Source organism: Pinus tabuliformis, chromosome 3_1 (genome assembly GCF_031772625.1).
Source record: "Pinus tabuliformis cultivar Carrire ecotype Pingquan chromosome 3_1, CPIR1, whole genome shotgun sequence".
Classification (NCBI taxonomy): domain Eukaryota; kingdom Viridiplantae; phylum Streptophyta; class Pinopsida; order Pinales; family Pinaceae; genus Pinus; species Pinus tabuliformis.
Window position 1 is genome coordinate 769,627,802 of NC_142301.1, and position 8,234 is coordinate 769,636,035.

The 8,234-nt window shown below is 34.0% G+C and overlaps 1 pseudogene; it reads left to right on the forward strand.

Moving 5' to 3' along the window:
- Positions 1–4,747: 4,747 nt before the first annotated feature.
- Positions 4,748–7,186, forward strand: LOC149189649 (potassium channel KOR1 pseudogene; annotated as a pseudogene).
- The last annotated feature ends 1,048 nt before the right edge of the window (positions 7,187–8,234 follow it).

The following is an 8,234-nucleotide window of genomic DNA, read 5'->3' on the forward strand; positions in this document are numbered from 1 at the left end:
TGTAAAACTTTGATAGAAAAATTCTTACAACTAATGGTTGTGTGTAACAAAAATTACAATTACAGCAATCCTAAAATCCTTATCTATTTTGCAACGAACTAGAGGTATTGCACTCTAGACTGAGTATTTTCCAATTGCAAACTATCATCAATCTTGCATGCAGCGACAATTCTATTATAGGATTGACTTTTAATTTCCTCTTTTCCAAACCTATAATCTTTGACAGTAGTAGGACTATAAAAGACTAGGAGTGCCCATGAGAAATAGTGGCATGGAACTTAATAACTATACTGAGAGCTTCAACTCTCCCTCCTCAATTTCTATTACTCCATCTCGTGTTATGATATGTTATTTCCTTCTTGTTAATCACCATAATTAATACTCGAGTTCTCTTGCATTTAGAATTCAAAAAAATTTCCCTTCACTAGACTCACACGCAATGAAGGCTATCATCACAACACCCTCCCACGAACTAAACAAAATACCAAATAAACATATTTTTATGCTAAGCCATCCATATCACATTTGATGGGAAGCGTACTGCCCATATTAAATAGATGGTTTTCATCTCAATGCAAGGAGGTCGCCTCACCAGATGCGCACCCACCCTAGGGAGTTCCTAAGAGGGGATAAATATCCAAAAGATGATTAATCCACAATTCCTGTAAAACTTTGATAAAAAAATGTCTACAACTAAATGGTTGTGTGTAACAGAAATTATAATTACAGCAAACTTGAGAATCCTTATATAATTTCGCAACGAACTAGAGGTATTGCACTCTAGACTGAGTATTTTCCAATTGCAAACTATCATCAATCTTGCATGCAACGACAATTCTATTATAGGATTGACTTTTAATTTCCTCTTTTCCAAACATATAATCTTTGACAGTAGTAGGACTATAAAAGACTAGGAGTGCCCATGAGAAATAGTGGCATGGAAGTTAATAAACTATACCGAGAGCTTCAACCCTCCCTCCTCAATTTCTATTACTCCATCCCATGTTATGATATGTTATTTCCTTCTTGTTAATAACCATAATTATTACTTGAGTTCTCTTGCATTTAGAATTAATTTTTTTTTTCCCTTCACTAGACTCCCACGCAATGAAGGCTATCATCACAACACCCTCCCATGAACTAAACAAAATAGCAAATAAGCATATTTTTATGCTGAGCCATCCATATCACATTTGATGGGAAGCCTACTGCCCATATTAAATAGATGGTTTTCATCTCAACGCAAGGAGGTCGCCTCACCAGATGTGCACCCACCGTAGGGAGCTTTTTCCATTTCTACAATTTCTTTGCACATGGTTCTTAGCACATCAAGAAGAGGATGGAGATTTTTTTCCAACATATCTACTTGTATTGTAGACCTTTGTTAGCTAGTTTATTTGCCAACTTATTTCCTGTTCTTCGTATATGTGATAGTACAAGGGATACTATTACCTTTAAGACTTTGATTCTTGTTAAGCCTACCATTAGTCTCCATCTATTAGAGAACTTGGGGGGCTAGATCCATTTTGTAGTTTCTTTATCATTAGGACAATAGCTTTGCAATCCCCTTATGTTATCAAATTTTTATAATTAAGATGCTTGGCTATTATTAGGACTTGCTCCAAGGATGAGAGTTTCACCACATTATTAGTTTCATTTCCTAGAATTCCCATATAAATGTGAGTAATTTACCCATGATAATTTCTAAATACCCCTATGAAACTAGCAAGGTCGGGATTACCCCTAGAGGCTCTATCAAATTTTAACTTTAAGAAACTAGGAGAAGGTGGTAGCTATTTGTTAGGATTTCAGGGAATGGGCTAGGGATGTGTTGCTTGAAAATTTGTAAAATATTGGTTGAGCACCAAAAGTTTGAGAATGCGTGATTCCTTGGAATACATTCCCAATCTCATGTAGACCACTTGAGATTATGAGTGTTGTTTCGCTTACCTTCCCATTATGGAGCTCTAATAATGTCCACATTTAATGACTAATATTTGAATATTCTTCTATTCCTTTCCTTACATAATTCCCATGTTATAAATCCCAGGAAAATTTCCATGTTCAGTCCACTATAATACATATAAAAGGTCCAAAATTCCATTCATTAAGTGTTGAATGAATATTGGTTCCATTCCAATTTTGATTGTCTAAAAATTATGGCCAAGTGATCCCATATTTCTAATGCAAATCTATAATTGTTAAGCAGATGCTCAGTTGTTTCTATGTTTTCCCATCAGAGGCTACATCTAGATAGACTTTGAAAACCCATTTTTGGAGATTTTCCCAAGTTAAGATTTTGTTTTGCATGAATGTTAGAGGAAGAGGGTCACCTTTGGCTAGAATTTGGAGTCCCATAGCCTTTTCCATTTAGTTTTACTAGGGTGTCCTTCTATGCTAACTATTAATCTACAAGGCTCCTTTAAGCTAAAATACCCTTTAGGACATTTCCCCTATCGAAGGATATCTTTCCTATATTGGATTTTAATTCTTCTACTTTATGTTTCATTTGTGATGGCTACTTGTGTTTCTGAGCTTATGTGCATTCGTCAATGCATGCACTTCTGCCACTACCTCCATTGTTGTTGAGGATGAGGTTGTGCCCAATACTAGTAGACTAGTACTATACCTTACAATATCAAACAAGTTTTTAACTAATTTACCTCTCCTTTTACCAATTTGGGCCCTTTGCTACTAAGAATCCTCCCAAAAGAGGAATAAGTTTATTTTTTGATTTCCACGATGAATTCTAGAGATGAAATCCCTTAATTCCACCCCCTATCCAAATTATAAAACTATCATTTGTTCTATCCATGTATTTTTGCTTCCATACATTACTCCATAAAGCTGATGGGGTTTTAAACCACCACCACCATGTTTGGGCTCCTAGTGATTAATTGAGGATTTTAGGGTCTCTCACTCCCAAACCCATCGAGGTGGTTAGGATAACATAATTTTTCTGAAGTGACAAGGACACATTCTTATTGTTATTTAGCTCCCCTAAAATAAGCATATTTGTATGTTTCTTATTTTTCCCATAATGGCTTTAGGGGTTGCCGAGGATGAGAATATATACATAGAGATGACTTGTTGAACTAATTTGCATATTTTTTAATACACATCATTAATCATATCTTTTTGAATACACATCATTAATCATATCAATATTATTTCAAATAGTTAAATTATACAAAATTTTAAATAAAATTTTAAAAATATATGAAAATAACAAAAAAAAATTGTTCACCATTATATATTTTGATTTTTTAATTAAAACTTAGTAATAAATTGTTTTTTCAAATAATTAGTTTTTCCTCTTAACATGTATTTTAAAAGGTATAAATAAATTATCTCCCTCCAAAATCCATAAAAGATTAAAAGATTAAGATTATGCAAGTTACAAAACTCACAATTACTATTGTAAAAAATCTCACCAGATTTTAAAATAAAGTTGAAGAAACACTCCAAAATAGACGGTCTCAAGGTCTTTTGGGTATTCGGGGCGTGGTTAGGTAGAGTTCAAATTCAAAATTTAAATTTCACATTGTCGGGCGCGCGGGACTGGGTCTTAAAAAGAAAATTCTTTTGCATATTTTTGAATATGTATAATTAATCATATCAATATTATTTCAAATAGTTAAATTATACAAAATTTTAAATAAATTTTATATAAAAATATATGAAAATTACAAAAAAAAACCGTTCACACCATTATATCTTTTTACTTTTTAATTAAAACTTAGTAATGAATTGTTTTTCGAAATAATTAGTTTGCACCCTTAAAATGTATTTTAAAACATATAAATAAATTATATCCTCCAAAATCCCTAAATATTAAAATATTAAGATTATGCAAGTTACAAAACTCACAATTACCATTGTAAAAAATCTCACTAGATTTTAAAATAAAATTGAAGAAACACTCCAAAACGGACGGTCTCAAGGTCTTTTGGGTATTCGCGGTTTTAAATAAATTATATCCCTCCAAAATCCCTAACATATTAAAAGATTAAGATTATGCAAGTTACAAAACTCACAATTACCATTGTAAAAAATCTCACGAGATTTTAAAATAAAATTGAAGAAACACTCCAAAACGGACGGTATCAAGGTCTTTTGGGTATTCGCGGGCGTGGCTAGGTAGAGTTCAAAATTCAAAATTTAAATTTCACATTGCCGGGCGCACGGGACTGAGTCTTAAAAAGCCGGACTGAGTCTTAAAAAGAAAATTCATGACGAATGGTCCTTGGATGACCATGTGATGATCATCATCAGATGCTTTAAAAATATTTATGTTAATGGTCATTAGAAAATTGGGGTGGTTGTATGCTCCATGTATGCATCATCCGGTTCACATAGTTTTTTTTTAATAATTAATGCATATCTTCGTCAATGTTCGTTAAGCAAACGGAAATGGAGAGTTGGGCCAGAACAGCCATGTAAGCAGGTTATAATAACCTGCAATCGGGACAAGGGTTTCCCAGATACAAGCCCAACAACTCAACTACACCGGCCCACTAAGGCAGTTAGAGGAAAAGAGATGTGGGATAGAGGTGTGGCGTCGCCTGGAAACCATCGTTGTCCTTGCCACCGATTGCGAGGAGTGGAGGGCGGTTTCGTACCGATGTGGCGAAAAGAGTAGTAGGGTTGGCCAGTTTCATTCAGCCTGGCCCGATAAGATCATCATGGTAGCTAATAGAATCATTTATAGAATCAGTGTTGTAAGCAGTCTGTTAATGTAAAGCGTATGGCAGGTACGGGGAGTGCGTGATGGTAGTTGGTCGCTTATTAGTTTTCGCCAATATTGGATGAAACACCACACAGGTCTAGTTAAATTGATATCGGTTTTGACATATTCATCCCACAGTGTTGTTATCGAAAATCTCAATGAGGTTGTCAAATGGGAGGTGTGCTCTATTGTTAAAGGAGTGGGTATGGATCGAACCTGCACCCACCGACGTCAGGAGAGTGGAGGCCGAAGTCACGAAAGCAGACTGAGTTTTTTAATAGCTCTACAAACAAATGTTTAATAGAACGGGATGGTTCAGTGCATAGATGGTGGTCGTGGGTTATTCTGGTTTCAACATTTTATTCTTGCTGTTTTACTCCCTTGCAATTTGGTTTTTTCCACAGCTTGCCCAAGCATCTGTGGACGCTGGACATATTGGCACAAACAGGTTTCTCGATAGACATTTCTTTTCAGTTCTTTCTTTCCTACAAAGATTCAGATACTTACAAGATGGTGTATGATCGCCGGAAAATTATTGTTCATTATGTAAAAATAAGTTTAGTTCCAGATGTTCTTTGTTGCTTGCCATGGGATATTATTTACAAAAAATAGGCAGAAAAGAAGAGGTGAGATATCTGTTGTGGATCCGGTTGTATCGAGCCCAGAAATTGATGGAATTTTTCAAGAAAATAGAAAAAAATATCTGTATAAACTATCTGTTCACAAGGATTCTGAAACTTATCTCTATGCAGCTGTATTGCACACATATCATTGCTTGCATATTTTATTATCTGGCAACAACTATTCCAGAGGAAAATGAAGGGTCTACATGGGTTGGAAGTTTATGTTTGGGAGATTACCATTATACTCATTTTAGGGAGATAAGCCTATCAAAATTATATATAACCTCTCTGTATTTTACAATAACTACCATGTCCACCGTAGGATATGGAGATGTGCATGCAGTGAGTCGCAGGGAAATGATATTTGTAATGATATATATGTCTTTTAATATGATTGTCGGGGCCTATGTGATCGGTAACTTGACTGCGCACATTGTTAAGGGATCCAGGAGAGAATATTTAGCGATAAAATGACTAATCTGATTAAATATATGAAAAGACATAAAGTGGCGAAGCATATAAAGGATGAAATCAAAGGTCTTGTTAGGTTCGGCTACGAGAGTAGCTATTATGAACCCAAACTGTTAGATGATATTCCCGTTTTTATCAGGGCTAAAATTGCAGTCTTTACGTACTTCAAAAATTGCAAACGTTACTCTCTTCAATAATTGCAGCCAATAATTTTTAAAGTGGGATTGCGACGAGAATGAAAGAAGAGTTCTTTTTTGCTAGGGAGGTGGTAATTGAATGAGGAAGTGTAGTATATCAGCTCTACATTGTTTCTCGTGGGTCTGTGGAAACCGTAATTGGAGAGGATGGGTATGAGGAGACAACTGCACAAATTGAGCCCTATAGTATATTAGGTGAGATGGCTATGTTGGGTAACATAGTTGAGAAATATAATGTTCGTGTCCATCATCACTGCAAACTGCTTACAGTAGATAAACAGACTTTTGTAAACATCACACAAATTTATTTCAAGGATGGAATGCAGATCCTCACTAATCTGCTTGAGGGAAAGGATACCGATTTGAGAAGTAAACTGCTAGAATCCGAGTTCAGTCTCCTTTTTGGAAAAGAAGAAGCTAAATTAGCCTTGAGAGTTAACAATCAAGAAAATGGCTCTTCTTTTAAATATTTAGGAAGAGAGATATATGAGCCCAAAATATGCAGAGTGTTTCCTTTTCAACCACGGACTCCCATAGAGAGTAGAAGAGATGGCCTTGTCATGTGGGTTCCTCGGACAATTGAAGGCTTGCTTCGAAAAACAGCAAAGCACTTTGGTTCTGTTGGTACCACTGTTTTAACGGAAGATGAAGAACAAATTTTGCATGTAGACTTAATTCAGAACAATCAAAATCTTTATATTTTTCATATTGGCGAGAGTAGCAACCAAGTACAGATAAGATACACAGACAGATGTAATTTCACTGAGCTTATAAAGTACAAAAAATTCATCAAGATGGAAATGTATTGTCTACTTGATTGTATTTGGATAAAATGTTTATTCAGAACAAAAATATAGAAAGGTACCCAGAACTATTTATATAATATTTTCCTTATTTTTGTTTATATGTGGTCTCTTTGTTTTCTTTTTTATGTGGTTTCTTGATTTTCTTTTGGATTGGAACTAGGCTGCTCATTAATCAAATTACAACTCAATACACATTTTCAACTTCACCTTCATAGTTTAAGTGCACTGTATGGTTTGAATGAATAAAACGTTTACTCCAGTGTGTTGGATTCAATGAGGTCCTCAATTGGGAGCCTGACAATTGGGAACCAGTGCTTATTTGTTAAAGGAGTGCGTCTGGGTCGAACCCACGGCCGCTGAAGTCGTCAATTGGGAAGCCTTATTTGTTTATTCAAGCTTTCAATTCCAAGAAGAATTAATTCTTAATTTTGACACAGTTTATAGTATAACCTGTTTTTTATTTTCTTCATTTGATTTGTGGATTATAAGGCTATTCACAATGACAACTGATTTCTAGATGAAACCCTAACTTCCTGTGAAATATTGGTGAATTTACACGTGGGTTATTTGTAATATCCCATTAAAGGAGTGAGTCTGGATCGAACTCGCGACCGCCGAAGTCGTAAATACTCTTTACTAATATTAATTAATAACTAACTAAAAATTGATGTAATAAATTTGCAATATTAATAACTAAATAAAAATTAATGTAATAAATTTGCAATCCACATATAAACAGTTATGATTTTTTTAGTTTTTTTTTCAAATATTTCAATGTCACATTTAAAAAGTGTTGATATTATTTATTCATTTAATTTATGAGGGTTATAACTTCAAACATTATAGATACATTGTTGCATTCATTAACCTCCTTGAAAAATTTCCAGTAAGGAAACAATGCTACATAAAATCAAATTACTATTTATTGGGTTTTAATTACTCTCAATCCAAGCTTAAAAATACAAATATTCTTTAATTATTGGAATTAAAATCTATTGGGTTTTAATAACTCTCAACCCAAGCTTAAAAATACAAATATTCTTTAATTATTCTAATTTAGATTGGAGTTAAACTTTCATCAAATTTTAATCCAAAATTTAAAAATAAAATCAAAATTATTTAGATGATTTTATTATTGGATTTTAAATTGGTAATTAATACAAATTAGGAAGTGGTAACGTGCATGTAACATTTTTTTCTATCCAAACAAATATCACAGTCAATGTTTGAGGGCTTGCACTAAGGAGTAAAATTTTATATCACAAGTACCATAATTCAATTTGACATTAAAGAGACATTCTAAATTGCAGGAAACAAGGTAGTTGCCTTAGTTCAACATAGTTGATGTGATGGTATGTTGGGATCTGTCACTCTCAATTTCAAAGGGTTGTTGCTAATATGACGTCTC